General features: G+C 48.9%; 1 long non-coding RNA gene across 3 annotated transcripts; it reads left to right on the top strand.

Annotated features, from left to right (window-relative positions):
- Positions 1-8,942: 8,942 nt before the first annotated feature.
- LOC123608301 lies at positions 8,943-25,850 on the top strand. 3 transcript variants are annotated; one of them, XR_006717180.1, is made up of 5 exons: positions 9,959-10,432; positions 14,857-14,993; positions 15,942-16,065; positions 23,817-23,935; positions 25,691-25,850. It is a non-coding gene; the product is annotated as an uncharacterized LOC123608301 (long non-coding RNA). The 3 variants fall into 3 exon arrangements; XR_006717181.1 differs by lacking the exons at positions 9,959-10,432; positions 23,817-23,935; positions 25,691-25,850 and adding an exon at positions 8,943-9,223 and having other exon boundaries at positions 15,942-16,444; XR_006717179.1 differs by lacking the exons at positions 23,817-23,935; positions 25,691-25,850 and having other exon boundaries at positions 9,967-10,432; positions 15,942-16,444.
- Positions 25,851-27,350: the final 1,500 nt, after the last annotated feature.

The following is a 27,350-nucleotide window of genomic DNA, read 5'->3' as shown; positions in this document are numbered from 1 at the left end:
TGAGACTGAATGAGATCACCAAATGGATTGGTGAAGATTGGGTACAGATACAAGGATTGAGCCCGAGGACCCTCCAACACGTAGAGGTAAAAGAGATGGAAAGAACCCACCCTAAAGAATAGCCAAGAAAATGCAGTGTCTTGGAAGCCGAGAGAAACAAGCATTAAAGGGAGAAGTGGTCAGCTGATCCTCGGTGGGTCAAGTAAGATGAAGACTAACGATGACCTTTAGGATTAACCACAAGGGCGGGGGTGGGGAGGATTGCTGACCTTAACAAAGAGCAGTTTGGGTAGAGGTGTGCAGTGATCGAAATGAGTTTGAGAGGGGTTCCTGGGTGGCTCGGTCGGTTAGCTGCCAACTCTGGGTTTTGGCTCAGGTCATGATCTCACCGTTTGGGAGTTCGAGTGCGGAGCCTGCTTGGGATTCTCTCTCTCTCTCTGCCCTTCCCTGCTCATGCTCTCTGTCTGTCAAAATAAATAAACTTAAGAAAAAAAAAAATGAGTTTGAGAGAGATAAGCTAGAGGGGAAGTAGAGTCAGAAGAAACTTTTTTTTTTTTTTTTTTAATTTTTTTCAACGTTTATTTATTTTTGGGACAGAGAGAGACAGAGCATGAACGGGGGAGGGGCAGAGAGAGAGGGAGACACAGAATCGGAAACAGGCTCCAGGCTCCGAGCCATCAGCCCAGAGCCCGACGCGGGGCTCGAACTCACGGACCGCGAGATCGTGACCTGGCTGAAGTCGGGCGCTTAACCGACTGCGCCACCCAGGCGCCCCAAACTTTTTTTTTTTTTAAATGTGTATTTATTTATTTTGAGAGAGAGTGTGCGTGTATGGGAGAGCAGAGGAGGGGCAGAAAGGAGAGCGAGAATTCCAAGCAGGCTCTGCACTATCAACGTGATGGTGCAGGGGCTCGAACCCATGACCCACGGAGGGTTTCTCCTGTGCTGAAATCAAGAGCTGGATGCTCAACCGACTGAATCGCCCAGGCATCCCGGGAGAGACTCTTTTCCAGATGGGTGGAATTGTAGCATGTTTAAATACATTTATATGCTGTGGTGAATGATTTAGCAAACAGGGAACTACAGATGATACAGGAGAGAGGAGAGAGCTTTGCTGGAGGGAGGGGATGGGATCTAGAGGCCAGTGAAGGTGTCTGCCTTAGATAGGAGCCAGACAGTTTATCCCCAAACTGCAGGAGAAGCAGAGTATGCGGGTAAATTCTCACATTCCACGACTCACGGAGCGCTTGAGTCGCAAGATGTCAATCACTTGGGCCTGTGCCATCCACCACACTCCTTCATTTAAAGTGGGACCGGAGAGGGGCGCCTGGGTGGCGCAGTCGGTTAAGCGTCCGACTTCAGCCAGGTCACGATCTCGCGGTCCGTGAGTTCGAGCCCCGCGTCGGGCTCTGGGCTGACGGCTCAGAGCCTGGAGCCTGTTTCCGATTCTGTGTCTCCCTCTCTCTCTGCCCCTCCCCCGTTCATGCTCTGTCACTTTCTGTCCCAAAAATAAATAAACGTTGAAAAAAAAAAAATAAAGTGAGACCAGAGAGAAGTGACCTGCCCAAGGACACACCATTGATGAGAAGCAGATCTGCAGTTAGAATCCAGGCTTCCCCTGCCCTGCCCAGCACCCGAGGGCTCTCCCCTTGGGGACAATCCTGACCTTACTCACCTATCCACCCCTCCTGTGCTCCTAGTCTAGCGGACTCCAGAAAGGACAGCAGAACAGGGAAATGGAGACATGGGCAAGCTTCAGAATAGAACCACCAAATCACCAGGCGAGTTAACTTGAAGGTCTGCCGGTGAGTTTTGGTGAGTTTCCTAAATACCTAGGGGTATTTAGGAATCAATGTAATCACCGTAAAGAAAGCTGTAAACGGGCAAACTGGGTTGAGCAAAATGCAAAAGGAGGATATTATAAACCCAAGTGCAGACCGAAGGGCACAAATCCTTCTGGAACCTAAATTCCTGGTTTCAAATACTGTCAGGCCTGGTTTTCCTGATTTGAGGTTTGGAAACATGGTCCCTCTAAGCTTAGAGTTGAAGTGGGTGGGCAGTGAGTGTCTGGGGTGGGGGGAGGGGGGTGTCACAGAGAGGCACAAACCGTGGGGAAGAGCCACACACACACACAGCTTTGCCTTGACCTCCAGGAAGCTTGCAAAAACCCCTGCATTCTCTCTCAAACATTCTCCGTGCTTTTCTGTGACGTCCTGTGTCAGGTATGCAGGGCAGGGGAGTGGAGGGATATACAAAACAGGTAAACTGAAAGAGGTCCTGTCCTCAAATTTTTACGGTCTTTTTTTTTTTTTTTTTTTTTTAGTATTTACTTTTGAGAGAGAGAGAGAGAGAGAGAGAGAGCGCGCGCTCGCGCGCGCGCGCGCTCGCGCGAATGAGCGGGGGAGGGGCAGAGAGAGAGGGAGACAGAGGCTCCAAAGCAGGCTCCAGGCTCTGAGCTGTCAGCACGGAGCCCGATGCGGGGCTCAAACTCACGAACCACGGGATCATGACCTGCGCCGAAGTCAGACGCTTAACCGACTGAGCCCCCCAGGCGCCCCCAAAGTTTTACAGTCTTACAAGAAGAAGCTATTTGCTCATTTGACTAATTTTGGTCTCTTGTTTCTCAGTTATTTCAGGCCTGGACAGAAGGAAGCATGCAGTTTATGGGGAGACTGTGTCTCTAGTCACTATAAAGGTAGTTCCCTAACTATGGATTCAAAAATATAAATTAGAAACTGCTCTTGGGTTCGAATGTCTCCCATGTGAGCTTGTTGAGTGCGATCCACTTATCTCCAGGGCCGATGGCCAGTTAAATCCTGCCCAAGTAGCAGAAAGCCTGTTTGTTTTACGACAAACAGGAAAAGGGGGCCCTCGCTGAAATTCGGGCCTCGGCTAGAACCTGAAGCCAGTGCTGTGCTGATTGTTTGGGGAATACTTAAGCTGGGACAGTTTGTGACGCCTCTCTTCCCCCTTTCCACCAGAACAGTATTTGACGAGGTGCGCAGGCCCAGGATCTGACCCCCAGTCGGGTGCTGAGGGTGGGCCGGGGATTTGAAGAGCTGGAATGTCACCGTGTGATAACCCAGGAATGCGTCTCTGACAAAATCATCCTGATGTCTTCATTTCTGTCGCCCTTTGCAGCTGTTTCAAAACACTCGCAGTATCAGTGATTTCATGGAATCCTCACCTCCTTCTCGTGAGGTAGGCGGAGCAGGGTTTATTATCACCACGGTACAGCTGGAGACACTGAGGGTCCGAGGGGCCCATGTGACTCAGCCCAGGTCACGGGACTAAGAAGCAGCTGAGCTGGAACTCAGGCTGGGTCTCCTGACGGTGAGTTGGATGCCCAGGTGACCGGGAGCCTCCACAGCCACTCGGTGCTCAGATGAGGGTGTGGCCTTCCTGCCTGTGACTCCCAGGACCGCCTGGCTTTGGGTCCTGGCTCTGCCCATACCAGCCGTCTGGCCTTGGACAGGTTGGTTAAGGGTCTCTGTGCCTCTTTCCTCATCTGTAAAATGAGCGAAATAATAGTACCCGAATCCCCAGAAGGTGTTTTGAGGAGTAAATGAGATATCATAGAGAAGGCAAAACATATCTGTCCTGGTGCAAGACATCTATACATGTTACATCCCCTCCCTGCCTCAGAAAGCCTTTTCCTTAAGGCACAACCCAAAAGACTTGTTTAAGAATTCTGCAGGGGTGGGGCGCCTGGGTGGCGCAGTCGGTTAAGCGTCCGACTTCAGCCAGGTCACGATCTCGCGGTCCGTGAGTTCGAGCCCCGAGTCGGGCTCTGGGCTGATGGCTCAGAGCCTGGAGCCTGTTTCCGATTCTGTGTCTCCCTCTCTGTCTGCCCTTCCCCCGTTCATGCTCTGTCTCTCTCTGTCCCAAAAGTAAATAAACGTTGAAAAAAAAAATTTTTTTAAAAAAGAATTCTGCAGGGGCACCTGGGTGGCTTAGTTACGCATCTGACTCTTGGTTACGGCTCAGGTCATGATCTCACAGTTCGTGAGTTTGAGCCCCATGTCGGGCTCTGAGCTGACATTGCGGAGCCTGCTTGGGATTCTCTACCCCTCTCCTCCTCACTCTCTCTCCCTTTCTCTCTCAAAATAAATAAATAAACATTAAAAAAAAAAAAAAAAAGAATCCTGCAGAAGCTTTCCTGCTTTCCTACCTTTCCTCACCCACCCTGCCCTCTCTCTGTGATAATGCTACCCTGTGTTACTGCTTTTTACTTTTCATAGTGCTTTCCTAGCCATACCTCTTGAGGTTTTCCTGACAACCCCGTAAGGTCATAGAACCCAAAAGTCTTCTTCACTCTCTTCTTACAAATGAGGGAAAACCAAGGCAAGAGAGGCGACTGCCCTAAGGCAATGCCTCTGATGGCCGCAGAGCTGGGACTCCGGCCCCCTTGGAGTTTCAACTCTTGGTTACTGGAAATCGTTAATTGTCTGGGTTTCCTTTTTCGCCTTTGGAAGTGGCAGCTAAGGGACCTCACTGAATCTCTGCGAGCTCAGGATTACCTTTCAGACTGAAAACAACCCAGAGCAGAGCAATTGGCTTGCAGCTAACAGACGCCCTCCAGCCCACGAAACCTCCCTGCACATCCTTGGGCCTGGGGGGGTTGGAGAGGCAAACCCGGGTAAGGGATGAATTCCAGCAGACTCCCTACAAGTGGGTGACAGTTGAAAAGGTCAAAAGGGTGCTGCTCCCTCCTGATATTCCATCATTAGCTCTGCTGCTTGATATCTGAGAACACCTTGGACAAATCAAGGTTCACCTCAATTTCCTCACCTAAAACGGGATGACTGGATTAGATAATGTCTCCGCTGCCTTCCTGATAACCCAAAAGGGACTTGCTTAAGGACAACAGTAAAACATTACAGGCAACTAAAAAAAAAAAACCTCTTTTGGGGCGCCTGGATGGCTCAGTTGGTTAAACGACTGACTTCTGCTCAGGTCACGATCTCCCGGTTTATGAGTTCAAGCCCTGCGTCAGGCTCTGTGCTGACAGCTCAGATCCTGGAGCCTGCTTCAGATTCTTTGTTTCCCTCTTTTTCTGCCTATCCCCTGCTCGTGTGCTCTGTCTCTCTATCAAAAATAAATAGTAAAATAAAATAAAATAAAATAAACCTTTTTTTTTAAAGATAACTTATTTATTTTTAAAAGAGAGAGAGCACGGGGGAGGTCAGAGAGAGGGAGAAAGAATCCCAAGCAGGCTCTGCAATGCCAGCACAAAGCCCAATGTGGGGCTTGAACTCACCAACCACGAGATCATGACCTGAGCCGAAATCCTACACTCAACTGATTGAGCCACCCAGACACCCCACCCCCCAAAAAACTTTTTTATTATGAAAAATTTCAAACCAAATTTAATGTCAACAAAACTCCCACTTATGCTTTACCTATCATTTACATTCTTTCTTGTTTCTTCTGTACCTCCAGCCCCTCCCACTTGGTTATTTTGTATAGTTGCATGGCTAGTTTGTATAGCTCTTGTTGTGAAATTTACAAACATTGAAACACAGAAATATTTAAAAAATTTTTTTAGGGGCGCCTGGGTGGCGCAGTCGGTTAAGCGTCCGACTTCAGCCAGGTCACGATCTCGTGGTCCGTGAGTTCGAGCCCCGTGTCAGGCTATGGGCTGATGGCTCAGAGCCTGGAGCCTGTTTCCGATTCTGTGTCTCCCTCTCTCTCTGCCCCTCCCCCGTTCATGCTTTGTCTCTCTCTGTCCCAAAAATAAATAAACGTTGAAAAAAAAAAAAATTAAAAAAAATTTTTTTTTATTTTTGAGAGAGAAAGAGAGACAGGGTGTGAGCAGGGGAGGAGCAGAGACAGAGGGAAACCCAGAACTAGAAGCAGGCTCCAGGCTCCGTGCTGTCAACACAGAGCCTGATGAGGTGCTCAAACCTACGAACTGTGAGATCATGACCTGAGCCCGAAGTTGGACACTTAACTTAGCCATCCCCTCGTTTTGTTTTTGTTGTTTTTTTTTTAAAGCTTATTTATTTTTGAGAGAGAGAGAGAGAGAGAGAAAGAGAGTGCAAGTAGGGGAAGGGCAGAGAGAGAGGAAGAGAGAGAATCCCAACCAGGCTCTACACTATCAGTGCGCAGCCAGATTTGGGGCTCGATCTCACCAATTGTGAGATCATGACCTGAGCTGAAATAAAGAATCAGACGTTTAAACTACTGAGTCCCAAACGCAGAAATCTTAACCGTGTAATACTGACAAATAGATTTGCCCATGTAAACTATATCTCTTTCACAATATAGAATATTTACACCTTTCTAGAAAGTTCTCTCCTGTCCATCATGGTCAAATGGATAACTGAACTTATCAAACAATTAAATTAAACATCAGTGTGAGCTTAGCACACTGAGGGGTTAGCACACGCTCTCTTCACGCTGGCTAGGTCAGAGTCAGGTCTGCTGTCTTAAGCTATTTTTCTCCTTCCAGCTTCTGTCCACTCCTGCCATCCTGTGGGTCCCTAGAGGTGATGGTCTTCTGCACGTTCTCTGTGCACACTTATTCTATTACCCTGGCTGCAAATTCTTAGAAGCTTTCTTTGGGGACACCTGGCTGGCTCGGCCGGTAGAGCTTGCGACTCTTGATCTCGGGATCATGAGTTCGAGACCCATGTTGGGTGCAGAGATTACTAAAGATATAAACTTAAAAAAAAAAAAAAAGCAGTTCTCTTTTGTTTTTTCCTAAACACTTATTCTCCATGTTTTTTCTTTTGTTTTCCTCTTTTTCTTTTCTTTTCTTTTTTTAGTATGTATTTATTTTGGGGAGAACACAAGAGGGGGAGGGGCAGAGAGCGGATCTGAAGCAGGCTCTGCACTGACAGGCTGACAGCAGAGATCCCGATGTGGGGCTCGAATATATGAACCGCGAGATCATGAACTGAACCGAGGTCGGACCCTTAACTGAGCCATCTAAGTGCCCCCTTCTGTTTTTCTTTCCTACGACTGTTTCTCATAATGCTGTTTCTCTCCTTTAGAGCGCTCTCACTCTTCTGAGTTCAGCCCATCTTCTCTGAGTTCACTGCCCTTTGTTTTGGACTGTTTATATCCTGGACATTAGGCACTGAGCTGTAACCCTAGGGCCCCCCTTCCCCATACTAAGGCCAGGCACTTAGTCCACATGAGGAAGAGAGGGAACGAATGCAAAGGACAAGCTCTAGAAACACCTGCAGTCCACTAAGGAACCCCAACCTGTCAGCTTTGTCATTTCTGGACCACATCTTTCTCTCTGCATTGAGCAAGAAGCTATTTATCTGCCCCTCTGGAAGCCCCAGCATTTCAAGGGAAGGAGGCTGATTTACTGGCAAAATGTGACCCAGAGGACCATTCTCCCCCACCCCCACCCCCACCCTCCATCATTTAAAAAAAAAAAAAAAACAGAGCAAGCTGGGCTATCAGGGATACTTCCTGTTTTCCTCTCTTGAAAGCATCCTGGATAGATGAATCAGGGATCCAAGGGACTGTCTGCCTCTGGGGCTTCGGGACTGGCAGAATGGCTTTTAACCCTCTGCTGTCTCCAGCGCCTGAGTGCCGTAGGTAGTTTATGTGTTCTATTTCCTGGGTAGATTTAACTTCTTGAGGGCAGGGGCCTTGCATTCATGCTTTCGTCAAACATTACTGTACTCTACTAAATGCCAGCCTTTGTTTGACGATCTGGGGATACAGGGATGAATATATGACACAGTCCCTGGCCTCATTCATCAAACAGCAATGACTACAAGTGCTGACAAGATTAAGCACTTTCTCTGTGTCATGCATTCGCTACATGCTTTTCATGCATTCAGTCCTCACAACGAGCTTATGGGGCATTATTATGCCCATTTTACAGATAAGGAAAGCAAGACTTACGAAAGTTAAATATGCTGTCACAGGCACATGAGTAGCAGATGCCAAGGCTGGGGTTAGAGTCCAGTGGTCCGACAGCTCAGTCCACCTTCGTTGCTATGCTAGCCTGCCCTCTGCAGAAACTACCTCCGTGTCTTAAACATGGTAATGACTCACTGCAAGTAATTTTTACAAACGCGGTTTATTGCTTGGGCTTGGTCAGGGTATCTTCTGATGACCAGGTTTGTTTGCAATCCACTTACTGCACTGTATCAGACTAGATTGGACGTGAGGTGGTTTGCAGCCCCTGAAGCCTGGAAAGCAAGGCTGAGAAACTAAGAGGTCATGTTTGGCCCCCGTTTGGAAGATAAAGACTGTTTCAGGCTCTTTCATTGCCCTGCCATTTCTGGAACAGTTCTGATTCCCCCTACCTTTTTCTTTTCTTTATTATTATTAAAAAAAATTTTTTTTGTGGGGTGGGGGGAAGAATATTTTTGAAAAAAAACTCCATGGGAAGTTGATACATTATAACAGCAACGAAGTGAACTGTATTTACCGAGGAATTATTCTACGCCTTTGCTTTTATTCTACGCCTTTGCTTTATATCATCGCTTACATCCTCGCAACAGTAGTTGGTTTTGTTTTTCCATTTCTGGGGAGGACCCGAGGCGCGGACTGGTTTAGTTAGCATACCCCAGATCACACAGCTAGACAGAACCAGGTTTTTGATCCTAGGTTTGCCCAACTCCAAAACCTACATTTTAATCATGCTGTCTCCCTGATGCTGGAACTTGGCAGAGGGAGGAAGGAACTCCCTTCCTGCTGACCTTCCTGACACAGTTAAGTGGCGGGTGAGGATACCCAGTAACCTTGAGATCTGTTGGTTAGGGATACTGGCACAAAAGGATCTTAAGGTGCTTCTGAGCTGCAATTTTATCTCTTTAAGACCCAGGGCTCCCATGCCAAGGCTGTTCCGTGATCCTCGGAGATTTCAGGGGTGGGGAAACTGGATGGAACGCGCTGACATACAACAAGCAAAAAAAGACCTCAGCATTTTTGCCTCGCCTCAGTGGCTCCTGCCTTTTTTTTTTTTTTTTTTTTTTTTCTTTCTCTCCCTCTCTCATTTATTTATTACTATGCTATTCCCTGGCCCTGCTGCTGTGTCAATACTGATAAAAGCAAATCTCCCCACAAACAGGTGCAGCCAGAGCTGCCCCTTGGACAGCTGCCAGGGAATGTGATCGCTCAGCTGAGGTGACCTGCCCCTGCCCAACCCCCTTCTCGGGTTCCAGCCCAGGGCATGTGTCCTTGGGCGGTTAGTGTCCGCGTGTTCAGAGCCTGGTATCTCAGCTGGCATCACCGACTCAAGATGGCAGAGGTAGTTGCGGTGGGGTGGGCGTGTGCAGGACAGAGGGGGGCCTCCGGGAGTTACTTATTTTCCCTTTAGGTTTCTTCGGAAATTACATGGACAATACTATGTCACCAAGTCCCTCCTGCAAGCATTTGAAAATATTTCCTAAGAATATCACCCCCTGATTTTTCTAGATAAGAAATATTTTTTCCAGGCCCACCCGTTTCCAACTTCACATATACACTTGCAATTTAATGACCCAAAAGACATTATCTGAGCACCTCCTAGGGCTCAGTGGAGGGTTCACCTACAGAAACATTTTGTGAGGCAACCTTGTTACCCAGGATGCATTTTGATGCTGCCAAGCCCTGTGACTTTGACTCCGGTGTGTAAAAGATTATATTCCATCCCCCCTCCCCCGCCCCCATGTCTGTGTTTTGTCCCCAAGCATCATTTCCCCACTTCCCTAGGGCACCAGCCTTTCCGGAAATGCCCCAGTTCAGCAAGCGGCCTCCACCTCCCCGGGAAGTGAGAGGGAAGTGAGAGGGGGCCGTGTGGCGGTGACAGCACAGGGCGGGCCTGGGGCCGGGCCGGGCCGGGCCGGGCCGGGCCGGGCCGAGGGCAGGGGCCGGGGCCGGAGCCGGAGCCGGAGCCGGAGCCGGAGCGGGAGCCTCCCGCCCCGCTGAGCGGCCGCAGAGCAGCGCACGGCTCCGGGAGGGGAGGACGTTGCTATGCAAATGCTCCGCGGCCTGCGGGCCCCCTTTACCCAGGGGCCCTCGGGTTGCCAAAACAGACCATTCCCCAGAACAGTCGCCTAGAAACGGGCGCTGTCATAGCAGCCTCTCAGCAGCGGCGAGCCAGCCGCGCTGCCAGGAGGAGCTGGGTCAGGGTGTTCAGACCTCCTCAGCACCCCCTCCCCACCCCGTCTCCACCTCAGGGAGGGGAGTGGTGGCTTGGGCCCCTCCTTGGAGCAAGGGAGGGCACTAATTGGATTGGAACACTCCAGAAACACATCAGCTGCTCCTCCCTGGGGGAAAGGAGTGTGAGGGGGAGGCTTCAGACTGTCTTTGTGATGGGTCTCAGCCTCACCCTCCCTGCAGCCTCGCCCTGATTTGGTCCTCACCAGCCTCTGCCCACCCGGAACCTCCCTCGGGGCACCACAGCCGACTCGGGGTGGAGGGGAGGGGGCAGACAACAACCAGATAACCCCGCAAAGAAATTCAGCCATAAAGAGGGGTACGCGATGCGACAGCAATTGAAGATACAGGGTCTGACCTGCTTTGAGGGGGTTAGGGAAGAATGCAGGTTTGCTGTGACTCCCAAGCCGGTGCCCTGGCCACTACCTCCCCCAGCCCTTCCCCTTCTCAGCAGGCTCCTCTCGCTCAGCCTGTGGGGCCTGGCCATCCCCCCAGGCCCTGGGAGCAGGGACGTTTTCCTACCTTATTTGGCAGCAAGAGAGCTTGTCATTTAAGTGCATGTATCTTGCCTCTTAACAATTACAGTATAAACTTCTAAAAGGCAAGACCCATATAATGCTGTGATGGCACACCTTGACCATGAAGAACACGACTGATTTGAACAGATCCGCTTGAAAGTGGTGCCAGTGATGTTTATCACCCTGGGAGGCCTCTAATGTTGCCTTTGCAGCAACTGTTTTAGAGTGGCCCTCAGAGACTACTTAAAACCTCATGAAACTCTGGGATTGGGGACGGGAGAAGATTCAGTGTCAGCCTGAGTGACATTAAGCCAACAGGTGGGCTACAGAGAAAGTGACTCCTCAGGATACAGCATTCCCTGGGGTCTAGATGCTGCACGCCATGGCCAGAGCACGAGCCTGACGGCTGGGGGCAGCTTTGTACTAATGTGCTGGGTGAGAGACCTTCCTTCATAATCCACGGACGGCCTTGGGAGTTGTATGGACTCTATAAACATGAAGTCTTCGTTCAATCTTGTTTAGTAAGGCAGCATGTAAACGTGTCATCTCTCCCTTCTCTTTCTCGTTTCCTTCCTCCTGCATTGAGTGCCTACTGTGTGCCAGGCACTGGAGATTCAGAGAATAATTAAATTGATACCATTCTATATTTGTAAGGAGAAAAATAATGCATGGTGCAGGCGACATTTGCCCTGCATTAAGGTCACCAGTATGTATCTTTTGATTAACTTTCTTGCGTTTGTGGGTGTTCCCTAGATCATAAATCTCACTTCCCTGGAGGCCAGAAATTTACTTTCCCAGGCTCCTTTGCAACTAAGGTGTAGGCATGTGACCTAGGTTCCACCAATCAGATGCATGCACATGAGGGTTTTGATTTGGAAGAAGGCGACAGGAAGCAGGTGTCCTGGGGAAGGGGGTTAGAGGAGGCATCTGGCCTTCAGAGCAACAGGAGGGATGGTCTGAGATCCAATTCCCACCATTGTTGAAGGGGGTGAGTTCAGGCAAGTTGCAGAATTTATGCTGATAGCTGCCTTGGTGGTTTGGCTAGAAAAGTACCCTGAGGTGGTTTGGGCATCATCCCTGCATTCTGAGCCTCTGTGCCTGTCTTCCCTTTTGGATTCTGTGAGCTACTGAATGTTTTTTAATAAGTTCCTTTTCTGTTAGGGGCACCTGGGTGGCTCAGTCTGCTAAGCGTCCGACTCTTGATCTCGGCTCAGGTCATAATCTCACAGTCCTTGAGATCAAGCCCCACTGTCAGACTCTGTGTTGACAGGGCAACGCCTGCTTGGGATTCTCTCTCTGCGTCTGACTCTGCCTCTCCCTAAACCCCCACGCCACTTATGCTTTCTTTCTTAAAATAAAGTGAAAAGGGGGCGCCTGGGTGGCTCAGTCGGTTAAGCGGCCAACTTCAGCTCAGGTCACGATCTCGCGGTCTGTGAGTTCGAGCCCCGCGTCGGGCTCTGGGCTGACAGCTCAGAGCCTGGAGCCTGCTTCTGATTCTGTGTCTCCATCTCTCTCTGCCCTTCCCCTGCTTGCTCTCTGTCTCTCTCTCTCTCTCTCTCTCAAAAATAATAAGCATTAAAAAAAAAAAACTATAAAAGCAGCACCTGGGTGGCTCATTCGGTTAAATGTCCGACTTCAACCCAGGCCATGATCTCAAGGTTTGTGAGTTCGAGCCCCACTTCAGGCTCTGTGCTGACAGCTCAGAGCCTGGAGCCTGTTTCAGATTCTGTGTCTCCCTCTCTTTCTGCCTCTCCCCCGCTCACACTCTGTCTCTCTGTCTCTCTCTCTCTGAAAAATAAACATTAGAAAAAATAATTAAAAAAATAAAAATGAATAAACTGAAAAACCAAATCATCATAAAAAAAGAGATAAGTTCCTTTTCAGTTAGAGTGGATTCTGTCGTTTGCAACTAAGAACTCTGACACAGAGGGATGGATGAATGAATAGGTGGATGGAAGGGTAGATTGAAGGGTGGGTGGAAGAGAGGATAAAGGGTGGGTGGGCAGGCACCAAAATATGGAGTGATTTGGGGTGGTGGGACTTTAGGTTATTTTTTCTCTTTTCTCTGGATTTTCTTTTCCTTCTCCCTCCTCCTCCTCCTGTTCCTCCTTATTTCTTCTATGAAAGCATGTTACTTGCATAGTAATAAAAAAAAGTTATCAGAGGGGCGCCTGGGTGGCGCGGTCGGTTAAGCGTCCGACTTCGGCTCAGGTCACGATCTCGCGGTCCGTGAGTTCGAGCCCCGCGTCGGGCTCTGGGCTGACCGCTCAGAGCCTGGAGCCTGTTTCCGATTCTGTGTCTCCCTCTCTCTCTGATCCTCCCCATTCATGCTCTGTCTCTCCCTGTCTCAAAAATAAACACTAAAAAAAAAAAAAGAAATGAAAAAAAAAAGAAAAAAGTTATCAGAAACCAGCATCTAGAAGAGTTCACACAACACGGGGAAGATTAAAAAAATGGAGGTTCTAACCCAGTAAGGGCTCTGGAACGGCTCTGGCTCTGGACTTCGATCCCACTGTCTCTCCACGCATGCCCTGACCCCCAGCAAGCCTTGAATTTCTCTCCCTCCTCCACACCCAAGGCTGTGCCCACCAATCAGAGGCATGCACTGGCTCATCCTGCTTTGTGACATTTTCCTGTTGTTACCCAACAGTCCTGGTTTACCTTGAGCAAGGATGACACACACGCTTGTGACTCACCCCATATTGTTCTGCCCTCTCCCGGCTCTGGCCTTCCAGGGGCACTGACTATCCCTTGGCTGACAAGTGCAGCAACCTTGTTCTACAGCTATGTTTCACATGGCATGTCCCATCACCCGCCATAGATTGTCAGTTCCATGGAGGCTGGGATTGCAACTTACGTGATGTTTGCAAACTCCCAAAGCTTGGTGGGAAGTAGGGTTTTAAGATACGCCTACAGAAGATGAGGATTGTATGGTTTCTTTTCACTTTGGTGACTGCCACGGTAAACTTATTTTATTAAGCAAACTCTCTGCCCAGCATGGGGCTTAAACTCACGACCCCGAGATCAAGAGTCCCATCCATGCTCTGCAGACTGAGCCAGCCTCGTTCCATAATGAAATTTTAAAGGTTTTGCAGTCAGGGCCCTTTTCCTGTCTCCTTCCCTCTCACCCACCCTTCTTTCTTTCCTTCCTTCCTTCCTTCCTTCCTTCCTTCCTTCCTTCCTTCCCTCCCTCCCTCTCTCCTTCACTTTCTTCCTTCCTTCTCTCCCTCCCTTTCTTCCTTCCCTCCTTCCTTCCTCTTTCCCTCCTTCCCTTCCCTTCCTTCCTTCCCTTCTTTCCTTCCTTCCTTCCTTCCTTTGTTTCCTTCCTCCATTTCCTTCCTTCCTTCCTTCCTTCCTTCCTTCCTTCCTTCCTTCCTTCCCTTCCTTCCTTCCTTCCTTCCTTCCTTCCTTCCTTCCTTCCTTCCCCTCCTTCCTTCCTTTGTTTCCTTCCTCCATTTCCTTCCTTCCTTCCTTCCTTCCTTCCTTCCTTCCTTCCTTCCTTTGTTTCCTTCCTCCATTTCCTTCCTTCCCTCCTTCCCTTCCTTCCTTCCCTTCCTTCCTTCCCTCGTTCCCTTCCTTCCCTCGTTCCCTTCCTTCCTTCCTTCCTTCCCTCCTCTTTCCCTCCTTCCCTTCCCTTCCTTCCTTCCCTTCTTTCCTTCCTTCCTTCCCTTCCTTCCTTCCTTTGTTTCCTTCCTTCCCTTCCTTCCTTCCTTCCTTCATAAATGTCTCTGATGTGCCAGGTGTTTACTGTTTAATATCAAGAAACAAATATAAATAGGCAAATAAGTGGGGGAAAAAAGTGGCAGAAGAGCTTGGATGGCCAAGTGTGCAGGGGAGAGGAGTGATTAGTTGGGAATAGAAACCGCTTTTTTTATTTAAGTTTTTTTTTTTTAATGTTTATTTATTTTGAGAGAGAGACTGAGAGCATGAGCAGGGGAGGGGCAGAGGGAGAGGGAGAGAGAATCCCAAGCAGGCTCCACACTGTCATTGCTAAGCCTGACACAGGGCTCAATCCCACGAACCGTGAGATCATGACCTGAGCCCAAATCAAGAGTCAGACACTCAACAAACTGAGCCACCCAGGGGCTCCGGAAAAGGCTTCTTCATAGGAATAATAGCAAGCGTTTATTCTAGGACGCCCTGTTCTCAGTATTTAACATATGCTCATGCGCCTCATCCTCGAAATAGCAACAAGGCAAGTACTATTGTTACTTCCGTCTTACAGGTGAGGAAACGGAAGCCCTGAGAAGTTTAATGTCGTACGGGATTGCTGCAGAGCTGGGACTTGCACCCGGGCCTCTGGGTTCTAACGTCAATGAGCGTCACTGTGGCGTTGTACTGCATGGAGAAGATCCTGGAAAGGTAAGGGATCATCAAGCATGGAGGCCGTCTACATAGTCAAGGGCACGGAAGGCCACCTGTCTGTTCAGCTCGGATGTGGGTGCACAGGGGAGCGGGATGGTGCAGGGCGGGAGGGCACACTCAGTAGCAAGTGAGAACCCACTACGACAGCCTTGGATGTTCTCTTTATTTCTCGAAAAGTAATTTCATTGCAAGTTCAAACCTCTTGCATGATCTCTCTTCTAGGCCATCCTCTCCATTTCTAGTCTGTTTCTTTAAAAAAAAAAAAAATTTTTTTTTAATGTTTATTTATTCTTGAGAGAGAGGCAGAGAGACAGAGCGTGAGCAGGGGAGGGGCAGAGAGAGAGGGAGACACAGAATCGGAAGCAGGCTCCAGGCTCCAACCTGTCAGCATAGAGCCCGACGCGGGGCTCGAACCCACCAATTTTTTTTTTTTTTTTTTTTTTTTTAATGTTTGGTTTGCTTCTTTACCCCAACTGCTGTAGTGGCTCTTGGACATCCAGAATCAACCTTTTCCTCCAAAAGAAATACACAAACACCCACGTGCCCTGTTGGCCTCTCCACTGACCTGTGGCCCTTATCACACCCCTTTGCTCCCAGCGCTCCCCCCAACACCACTTTCCACCAATCCCATTGAATTTTGGTGCTTCCCCCGTCCCACCCCCACCTCGCTCTGATAGAGAAAATGGACTTGGGAGACGTGTCCTCCTCTGAACTGCTCTGGCAGTGGGGTCTCAGCCAGTGGCTGCCTGCTCGTGGGCTGCAGGGTTATTGCAAGAAGTCTCTGTGTCTATTTGTACTCCAAATACTGTCTGCCGACTGTATAAGTAATGTCTGGGTAACTGACTGTGCTGCTGCTCTTTGGCGGTGCTGCTTCCCTGGTCGTTTTTCCACTGTGAATTTCCCTGGTTGACTAAAACCCTAAATAACAGCTCCATTCATTTGCAGGCTTGCAACAATTTCCAAAGCGGCGAAGGAGTCCTCCTGTTAGAGCAGGTTGGAAACCACTGAGCCGGGCTGTGGAGGCAGCATGTTATACCCCCTCAGCAGAGACGGAGTCATGAGACCTGAGGTCAGGTTCCAGCCCCTCCCCTGGCTGGTTGGATGATCTTGGGGGCCATCCCGTGTGACTTGGAGAGCTTTGGTTTCCTCACCCTGGAGCAGAGATCACGAAAATTATTTGGCTGGATTGTCAAGAAGATTAAATGAGATAGATAAAGGGCTTTGGAAGCCGTGAGGCTTTGCGGAAGTGGAAGGATTGTTGTGGTCATCTTCTTACTTGCATGATCAGCTTCTTAAGGGCAGGGACAGTTCCCTCAGTGACGCCCCTCACCCCCATCACCTCTTGCACTCACACGGGACTATGAGATGACCTCGTAAAAACACCACCAAGTGACTAGCACAGCGGCTCAGCATACAGCAGGTGCTTAATAAATGGTAGCTGCTACGGATGCATGGGCATCTGGTTGAAATCTTCTCTCTGCCACTGCTGAGTTAGGGAGCGTGGCCGTGGGCAAGGTTAGCGCTGACATGCCCTAGTGTCCTCGTCTACCACATGGCTGAGAAGAGCAGCTAGTTCATGAAGTGGCTGTGACACAGGAGGAGTTGTGTGTATGACAGAGCCAGGCACAAATCAACCACTCTGTAGGCAGCAGCTGTTGTTATTATTTTTCTGAATTTTTTAAACATTTATTAATTTTTGAGAGAGACGGAGCGTGAGTGGGGGGCGGGGGAGGGGCAGAGAGAGAGGGAGACACAGAATCAGAAGCAGGCTCTCGGCTGTGAGCTGTCAGCACATGGGGCTTGAACCCATGAACCGTGAGATCATGGCCTGAGCTGAAGTCAGACGCTTAACCGACTGAGCCACCCAGGCACCCCTGTTGTTATTTTACTATTATGCACTGAGCGGTTCTTTTTTTTTTTTTTTTTTTTTTTTTAACGTTTATTTATTATTGAGAGACAGAGAGACACAGAGCATGAGCAGGGGAGGGGTAGAGAGAGGGGGAGACACAGAATCCGAAGCAGGCTCCAGGCTCTGAGCTGTCAGCACAGAGCCCAACGCAGGGCTTGAACTCACGAGCTGTGAGATCACGACTTGAGCCGAAGCCGGTCGCCTAACCAACTGAGCCACCCAGGCACCCCAGAGCGATTCTTTAAGAGGTGATGTGCAAAGGTCGCCAGACTGGAAAGGAGGCAGTGTAGCTCCTGGTCTTTGTTCAGAGTCATCAAGGCCTTCAAAGACAGCTAGATGCTCAGGCCAGCCTCTAAGGGTCAGCACAGATGATAGAGCCGTGAATATGCTCGTGTGCCATTTCTAGGTGTGGCCTAGATCCCCACAGCAGACATTGTTAGGTAAAGGGGTGCATCTTTAACATGTGGGTTAATACCACGATTGTCCAACAGGCACATATTCCTGTTTGCATTCTTTCCTATCCGAGCAAAAGGGTCTGTCTCCCCACACCCCCACCCACCCACATTTTCAAGTTTTAATTTTAGTCATTTTTTTTGACTAGGTAATATTTGCAGTCGGCACATAATTTTAAAAGGTGCAAAGGGGCGGGTTGCCTGGCTGGTTCCGTCAGTGGAGCGTGCGTGCGACTCTTGATCTCGGGGTTGTGATTTCAAGCCCCACGTTGTGGGTAGAGATTACTTTAAAAAAAAAAAAAAAGGTACAAAGAGACATGCAGTGAGAAGTCTCCTCACCCCATCACAGCCAGCCAAGTTTCCTCCTCAGAAATACAAACTTTGATCTCAGCCTACCTCGCAAGTAGAAAATGCTATCCGACTAAAAGAATCTCACCATTCATTTACTTATTTTTAAAATGTTTATTTTTGAGAGAGAGAGAGAGAGTGAATAGGGGAGGGGTAGAGAGAGGGAGACTAAGGATCTGAAGGGGACTCTGCCCTCGGAGCCCAAGGAAGGGCCTAAACTCAGGAATCATGACAGTATGATTTGAGCGAAGTTGGTTGCTTAACTGGCTGAGCCACCTAGGGCCCTTTAAATCTCACTATTTATTTGTTTGTTTGTTTTTAATGTTTATTTTTGAGAGAGAGAGAGAGAGAAAGAGGCAGAGACAGAATCAGAAGCAGGCTCCAGGCTCTAAGCTGTCGGGACAGAGCCCAACGCAGGGCTCGAACCCACGAACCATGAGACTATGACCTGAGCCAAAGTTGGACGCCCAACTGACTGAGCCACCTAGGCGTCCCTGAATCTCACCATTTAAAGAATATCTCGGGGCGCCCGGGTGGTTCAGTCGGTTAAAGCATCTGACTGTCATGCTTTCACAGTTGGTGAGTTCCAGTCCCACATCAGGCTCTGTGCTGACAATGCAGAGTCTGCTTCGGGTCCTCTGTCCCCCTCTGTCTCTGCCCCTTCCCCGCTCATTCTTTTTCCTTCTCTCAAAAATAAATAAAACGTTAAAAAATAAGAAAGAATATTTTGCGTTTAAAAATCTTTCTAATTTACTTTATAACTGGAAGTTTGTACCTTTTAATCCCCTTCCCCTCTAACCTCTCCTCTGGCAACCACTGGTTTATTCTATTATTTTTATGTGAAAACAAACCAGAATATACTTTAGAGTAGAATGTTGCATCTGAATGAACTCTGAGATAAAACGAGAAACCTCAAAGAAGTTTTATGTTCAAGGTGGGGTGGGGTGGAGACGTGCTTCTGGTTCCGCCTCCTACCTTCTCGTGGGGGGAAAAGGTTGACACAGCTCTGAATTAGTGTATAAAGCACAACCTTGACGAGGCCTCTGCCCCTCTCGGTGATCCTGGGGTTTTTCCTCTTCCCCTGCCACCTGCATACAATCCTTCCCTTATGCCCCTTCCCTGCCATGACTTGGCCACCACCTTGTTGCTTGACCTTCAGTGGGTCACCTCCACTCTGGGCTTTGGTTTCCCTCACTTGTAAAAAGAGGGATTGGACCAGGCGCATTCCAGGTGAAATATTCCAGGACTAATCAACTAATTCACATTAAGGTGTAGATGACTGATAACAGCTGAATGTATTACCTGTCTGGTGGGTGGGAGTATTTTAAAAGATGCAGTTTCTCATCCTAAAAGAATGAACGTGCATGGTGCAATTTCAGGCAGGGTCACGGGTGGGTGGGGATGATATGGGGAGAGGGGGTGCCTCCCCTGACATTTCTCCAGTGATCACCGGGGTGAGGGGGGCACTGCTCCAGTCAGGGGTGGGGTCTGCCCCGCGGGAATGTGCCTGTTGGTTTCCCTCCAGAACTTACACCATCCTCCTCCCTCTCTGGCAATGGCAAGAGCAGGGTTTTGTCATACCGAAAACTGCCTCATCAGGGAAACCCACGTGTGTGGCCTAGGAAGCTACCCTGTCCCCTGGGGCAAGGGGTGCGGTGGGGGTGTTCAGCAGCCTGGCTTCCAGGTTCACGGGTCAGTTCTCATCCTGGGCAAGTGAAGAGGCCTCTGTTGGAGGGCGATCCGCTTTCTGCCAGAGCAGGTGGTCCCGCCGCACCAGAACCCAAGACATCTGCGTTTCACCCAGGGAGAAAGCCTGTGCTGAATGCTGTCTGGTTTCATTTTCTGTAGGAGGTTTGATTTGGCTTCTGAATTTTCAGGGAGGGCATGAGAGAGGGTGTGGCCTGCAGCCACCATTAGTCCATCAGAAATAGGAATGTGACTCTTGATCTTGGGGTTTGTGAGTTCGAGCTCATGTTGGAGGTAGAGTTTATGAAAGAAGGAAGGAAGGAAGGAAGGAAGGAAGGAAAGAAGGAAGGAAGGAAGAAGAAAGGCATTTATTTTTCTGGTTGGTGCATCTCCTACAGCTCCCTCTGAGGCACCTGCTATCTGGGCCTCCCTTCAATGGAGGCAGTGTGGGAGTGCGTCTGTGCTCCAGGCAAGAGAGTGGTGGGTAGGAATGGAGACCCGGGGTGATGGTCAGTGGTCCCTACTCTGGCAGCAATGCTAACTAAGGGGCTCAGACCAGCCCGAGGATCGACGTGCCTCTCTCTTCATGAGAATCGCCACCATCATATCCCTTCCTCTTCTCTAGAGCAGGACAGCTTCTCGAGACCTCTCAGTGCTTTGGCCATGAGCCTCAGCATGGAACACACAGAGCTCTAGACCCTCCCTGCTCAGAGTGTAGTCTGAGACCAGCAACATTAGCTCCACCCGGGAGCTGGTTAGAAATGCAGACTCTCGGAGGCGCCTGGGTGGCTCAGTCAGTTGGGCGTTCAACTTCAGCTCGGGTCATCAACTGACGGTCTGTGAGTTCAAGCCCCGCATCGGGCTCTGTGCTGACAGCTCAGAGCCTGGATGGAGCCTGCTTCAGATTCCGTGTCCCCCTCTCTCTCTGCCCCTCCCCCACTTATGCTCTGTCAAAAATAAAATAAAACAGGGGCGCCTGGGTGGCGCAGTCGGTTAAGCGTCCGACTTCAGCCAGGTCACGATCTCGCGGTCCGTGAGTTCGAGCCCCGCGTCAGGCTCTGGGCTGATGGCTCAGAGCCTGGAGCCTGTTTCCGATTCTGTGTCTCCCTCTCTCTCTGCCCCTCCCCCGTTCATGCTCTGTCTCTCTCTGTCCCAAAAATAAAAAAATAAACGTTGAAAAATAAAATAAAATAAAATAAAACATCTAAAAAAAAGAAAAAGAAAAAAAAAAAAAAGACACGCAGACTCTCAGTGCCCATCGTAGGCTACTGAATCAGAGTCTGAATTTTTACAAGATACCAAGCTGATTACATTAACAGACATTAATGTTTAAGAAAAATCGGTCTTGATGATGCATTCCTTGGGGAGAGAGGCAGAAAGAAATATAAGCTCCCCACGGCGGCCTCCTCGGAGAGGAAGACTTGCCCACAAGCCTCAATGGAGGGAAGTGAACGCAGAGGAAAAGGCTGAGGAAGGCACTCCAGGAAAACATGCTGAAGTAGGCAGGTGCCTTTAACGTTTTTAGTTTAATTTTAATTTTATTTTTAATAGGCAATTCACTTACACCGTTAAGATTCTAAAGATGCAGAAAGGTATGTCAGACAGTTTCTTTCCCACACCTGTCTCCCAGCCACTTCCTGTCTCAAAAGCAACCTATGTTACTAGGCGAGAGGTACAAGATATTATGCAAATGAACCCTGTGTGTGTGTTCTTAACTCACCAAACCCCCTTTAAAAAATTCAGCTGCTAGTTTGCCATACACGGTGTCTAGACCTTGCTTTTTCCACTCAATAGCTCTTGGAGAGCATTCCCGTATCATATGGAAAGAATGCTCCAGATTGCTTTTCAGCTGAATGTTATTCCAAAACGGGGTTCGAGCTCACGAACCTCGAGATCATGACCCGAGCCGAAGTCAGATGCTTAATCGACTGAGCCACCCAGGCGGCCCCCTACTTAGGTGTTCTCTCGGAGCCTCCGACAGGACTTCGGAGACCCAGGGTCACCCCCTCTGGGCAGTTCCACCTCCTTCTCCCTCCTATCCCCCTTGTCCATAGCTTTGGCAGAACCCTAATCACATGATAGTATTTAGGCAAAGGCATGAGAACATCTGCTCTTGTGTCCTCTTGCCACGTCCCGTCACAGTGCATAGTAGGTATTCAGCCGACGTGAACAGTATTGAATTGACCATCCCTGAGAGAGGAATTCTCCAAATACTGCTGCCTGATCCTTCTAAGGGCAGAGACCCCACTTCCCCAAACGCTCATTCTGCCTTTCAGAGCCTGTATCAAAAGGTTCTCAGCTGAAGCAAGGTCTGTTTGCCGGTGACTTTTCCCTTGGGTTCTAGTGCATCTTCTAAAACAACATAGAAATTTAGTCCCTTTTACAGATACTTAAGATACTCATCTGTCTCCAAACCAAATACTCCCAGCTCCCTGTGGGTCCTGGGTCCAGATCCTTCCCCTCCAACTTTTTCTTCCATATATTTTTTGGTTTGTAATATCGCCCCCCCGCCCCTCTTTTTTTAAGTAAGCTCCACACCCACCTTGGGGCTCGAACTCACCACCCCAGGATCAAGTCTCATGCTCCACCAACTGAGCCAGCCAGGCGTCCCTGTAATATTACCCTTTTAAAAAGTGATGTCTGGGGGCGCCTGGGTGGCTTGGTCGGTTAAGCGTCCGACTTCGGCTCAGGTCACGATCTCACGGTCCGTGAGTTCGAGCCCCGCGTCGGGCTCTGTGCTGACAGCTCAGAGCCTGGAGCCTGTTTCAGATTCTGTGTCTCCCTCTCTCTCTGCCCCTCCCCTGTTCATGCTCTGTCTCTCTCTGTCTCAAAAATAAATAAACATTAAAAAAAAAAAAAAAAAGTGATGTCTGACCCCTATACACTTATTAGAATGGCCCAAATTAAAAGACAGGCCCTACCAGTACTGGCAAGGATGGGGAGCACCTGAAACTCTCCAGCTGGGTTTGCACTGGGAACATAAAATGGGACAGGTACTTTGGAAAAGAACTGACAGGTTTTTAAAAAAGTGAAACATACAAGCTAGCCATTCAACTCCCAAGCTATTTACCCAGAATAAATTTAAGCATCTGTCCAGGGGCTCCTGGCTGGCTCTGTCCATTAAGCGTCCAACTTCGGCTCAGGTCATGATCTCGAAGTTCACGAATTCAAGCCCTGCATCGGGCTCTGTGCTGACAGCTCAGAGCCTGGAGCCTGCTTTGGAGTCTGTGTCTCCCTCTCTCTCTCTGCCCCTGCCCCACTCGAGCTCTGTCTGTCTGTCTGTCTCTCTCAAAAAATGAATAAACATCAAAAAAAAATAAATAAATAAAACAGAAAAGCAAAAAGCAAAGTGCACAAGGAAACTCTGTGGGATGATGCTTGTATAGGTTTATACATATGTCAAAACTTATCAAATTGTATACTTCATTTATTATTTTTATTTTTTAATTTTTAAAATTTATTTATTTTGAGAGAGAGAGATGGGAGAGGAGCAGAGAGAGAGTCAGGGAGAGAGGTTCCCAAGCAGGCCCTGTGCTGTCAGCGCAGAGCCCGACCTGGGGCTTGAACCCACGACCCATGGGATCGTGACCTGAGCCGACATCAAGAGTTGGTCGCTTAACCGACTGCGCCACCCAGGCGCCCCGATATTTATTTATCATTTTAAAAGTAGGCTCCACACCCAACGTGGGGCTGGAACTCATGACCCTGAGATCAAGAGTCGCACGCTCTACCGACCGAGCCAGCCAGGCGCCCCTCAAATTGTATACTTTAAACACACACGGTTTATTGTATGTCAACGATACCTCAAGAAAGCTGTTTAAAAAGCCTGCTATTTGGAACTGGTCCCACCTTCTCGATGTCACTGACTGGTGGGGTGCACAGAAGGGTGGCTGGCTCCCTCAATGTGGTCACTGTGCTTTGTGGTAGAGCCCGAGGTCATGTGAGCTTTTTCAGGAGTTATATTGCCGCTGTCTAAGTTCAGCAGCAATGCCAAGATTTTGACGTCATGAACATTAGAACCAGGTCTCCTCTAGCTTTACCATGCGTCGTATCAAGGTCACTTACCCCTTTCGTGTTCATTTTGTTGGCGTAACCGAGTAGGAGACGGCAGAGCGTGGTGGAAAGGGTATGAACTCCGGGGTCAGGTTCTTTTGAATGGAAGCTCAGAGTGGGTAAGTGACTTAGCCCCCCTGAGTCTCACGTTCCTCATCTGTAAACGGGGTCACGATTTCTGATCTCACGGAGGGGCGGCAATTAAATGATACAGAAAGGCACTTAGCACCGCGTGTGGTCTGTTGAGGTGTCCGATGAAGAGAAGCTAATTTCGTAGCTGTGTCACTGCTGCCTGTCACGATAGTTTAAATCTTGGTTATGTGTATGCCAGACTTCTCAGAACATAACACACTCTCTGTATTTGATTAGCAGACCTGCACATCTTTATTGGAGCGTCTAATACAAACACCGAGACGAGCCGGTCAAAACCAACCCCATGGCGCACCACCGCTAAGTTTCCTCCAGCTTGATCTGCATTCCTTGGATTGAAAGTAATGAGTTTGGCCCTGCATTTAAAAAATTTATTTATTTATTTATGTTTTAATGTTTGTTTATTTTTGAGAGAGGCAGAGACAGAGCGTGAGTGAGGGAGGGGCAGAGAGAGAGAGGGAGACACAGAATCCGAAGCAGGCTCCGGGCTCCGAGCTGTCAGCACAGAGCCTGACACGGGGCTCGAACTCATGAACTGTGAGATCGTGACCTGAGCCAAAGCCGGACGCTTAACCGACTGAGCCACCCAGGCGCCCCTGGTGACGTTTCTTTAAATAAAAAAAAGGTGGGGGGGCCTGGCTGGTGCAGTCAGTAAGACATGTACTTCTAGATCTCCAGGTAGTGAGTGCAAGCCCCACCTTGGGCTTGGAGCTAAGGATAAAAAAGAGAGAGAGAGAGAGAAAGGAAGAAAAGAAGAGGGGCGCCTGGGTGGCTCAGTCAGTTAAGTGTCCGACTCTTGGTTTCGGCCCAGGTCGTGATCTCACTGTTCATGAGAGAGACTGAGCTCCAAGTCAGGCTCTGTGCTGACAACGTGGAGCCTGCTTAGGATTCTCTCTCTCCCTCTCTCTCTCTGCCCCTTCCCTGCTCTCAAATAAATAAATAAACTTTAAAAAATAAAAATAAAAAATAAAATACAACTGAATGCAACATCAGAAATATATTATATATATATATATATATATATATATATATATATATATATATTTATTTATTTATTTATTTCAGTTCCTAAGTTGTACTTAGCCATAACCGGGGTGCTGTTTCAATAGCCACAGGTAGCTAGTGGCTATCGAGTTGGAGAACGCAGATATAGAATGTTTCCATCAGCACAGGCTCCTGATTTGGACAGCATGCTCTAGAAAGATTAGGGAAAAGCCCAAGTGGGTCAGTTTGTTTGTTTATATCCTGACTTGTTCCTGAAAGGATCAGAGGCTGCCGAGGACAGCCCGAGGCCATCAGAACGGTGCCCTCTGGCCGGAGATGGGAAGGTTGACATGTGGGCTGAGTCATGAGTGGAGTAGCAGAGAGAAGCCAGGCCCCAGTGGAGCACTGACCTCCCCCCAGTGGAGCACAGAAAGGAAGTGGGCGGGAAAGCGGAGGTGGGCATGTCATGGGAGTGAGGGTCAAAGGACAAGGCCATGAGCTGTCCGATGTTGAGCAACGAGCAAGCTTTGGGAAAGAAGCTTGCTCCTCTCAACAATATATGCTTATCTGACCTGTTTAATCAAGGAGTCCCCGGTGCCCTTCAGTTCTCAGATACAAATTCCAAATTCCAGCTAATCAGATGCAATTAAGGGATATTGTTGGTCGGGTGCAAGTTCTGACTTGCAGCACTGTGGGTAGGATGCCAGGCCTGGGTCCGCGCTCACCACCCGCTGGCTGTTTCAGCAGCCGTTGCTGGAGGCAGCAGGGCCGGGAAACATCCTCCCGGTGGCTGATGAGAGCGGAGAGGCTCTCACGCAAGGGAGCCAGGCCCCGAGTGGTTTCCTGTGGCACTTTTAAAGCGCAGATACGCTCTGGGGATGGGTTCTTTTGGAGGGCAAATCAGAGTTTTTTACCTGTTCGCTAAGTTTGACTTTTGCATTAAACTTGTTTCTTGGGATTAAAGATGAGCCAAACATATGTGACGATGACTTTAAGTTTTGTTGGGAAGTTCAAAAGCATCATAGGGTGGGATGGGGTGCCATGGGGAGCCGTTTATTGCTTAATTTGAGATAACAGATTCCCATAATCTTTATTTTTACTTTTGTTTTGAGGTGTAACCGACTTAGAGCAAAGTGCAGTACACTTAAATGTACAGCTTGGTGAATTTTTACATACGTATGTACCTGTGTAATCTCCACCCAGATCAGGATACAGGACATTTCCAGCACCCTGCAAGGTTCCCTCGTGCTCCCTCCTGGTCTCTTCTCCTCCCCAGAGGTAATTGATATTCTGATTTCTACCACTGTCCGTTTGCTCTGCCTGTTCTTGAACTTCATAGAAACAGGATCGTATCCTATCTGTGTCTGTGTCTGGCTCCTTTTACTTGTAAGCCCACGACACTTTTTTAGGGAAAATTTTGTAAATACAGATCTATAATCCTTTACCTAAAACCATTGGGGCCAGATGGTTCAGAATTCAGAATTTTTCATGGTTTAGAAAGGTGTCATGAGGGGCACCTGGGTGGCTCAATCGATTAAGCATCTGACTCTTGGTTTCAGCTCAGGTTGTGATCTCACGGCTTCATGGGTTCGAGCCCCACATCAGGCCCTGTGCTGGTAGTGCGGAGCCTGTTTGGGAATCTCTCTCTCTGCACCACTCACCACCCCCCCCGCCCCGGCCCTGCGCCGTCTCTGTCTCTCTCAAAATAAATAAATACACTTAAAAAAAAAAAAAAAAAAAAGGGGGCGCCTGGGTGGTGCAGTCGGTTAAGCGGCCGACTTCAGCCAGGTCACGATCTCGCGGTCCGTGGGTTCGAGCCCCGCGTCGGGCTCTGGGCTGATGGCTCAGAGCCTGGAGCCTGTTTCCGATTCTGTGTCTCCCTCTCTCTCTGCCCCTCCCCCGTTCATGTTCTGTCTCTCTCTGTCCCAAAAATAAATAAACGTTGAAAAAAAAAAAATTAAAAAAAAAAAAAAAAAAAAAAGAAAGAAAGAAAAGTGCCATGATGGATTCCCTTAACACTGTATGTTACAAAATACCCCCAGCAGGGTGTGGGGCAGTACCTGGTAAACATATAAACAGTTCTGAGCAAAGTCCGCCAACATTCACACACTAAGTGGTGGAAAGAGAAGCCGTAAATGGCCTCACATCAGTGGAGGCTCGTTTTGCTGCCAAATGAGTTCACGTCAGGTCAGGCTTTGTAGTAAAACGACTTACGATAAAAATGGCTTTATCATACAGATTTCAGCAGTTTGGGGATTTTGAAACTGTGAGTAAGGGAGAGCGGACCTGTTAGTTCCCAGCAAGCCATCGGCCCTGTGGGAGGCAGACTTACTGGGTAGCCGGAGGATCCGGTGCTGATAGAAGGTTGCAGAAAGCAGCCGTTCCCACTGGACTGTGTTCATGCTGGGTCTGCCGGGACCATTTCTCTCGGTCAGGACGATCAGGCAGTCCACGCATCAACTGCTGACACAGAAGGCACACCTTTGCCAGGTGCCTGTGTCTTTGGGCATTCTTCTGGGATCCCGATCTTGGCTTAGATTTTCTTTTTCTTTTTTTTTTTTTTTTTTTTTTTTTGAGAAAGGGAGAGAGAGAGGGAGGGAGAGAATGAGTGGGGGAGGGGCAGAGAGAGAGAATTCTGAGCAGGCTCAGTGTATAAAGAATGTTGCGGAACAGCATTTCCTGTATGATGTTCCACGGACCCAAGCCTCAAGAAGATTCCTCAAGGGATTTCATAGTGAAATATGTTTAGGAAATGCCAGGCTCCTCTTGATG

The sequence above is a fragment of the Leopardus geoffroyi genome, chromosome B2 (assembly GCF_018350155.1).
Source record: "Leopardus geoffroyi isolate Oge1 chromosome B2, O.geoffroyi_Oge1_pat1.0, whole genome shotgun sequence".
NCBI lineage: Eukaryota > Metazoa > Chordata > Mammalia > Carnivora > Felidae > Leopardus > Leopardus geoffroyi.
Note: the sequence above shows the minus strand (reverse complement) of the source record. Positions and strands in the feature narration are given on the sequence as shown.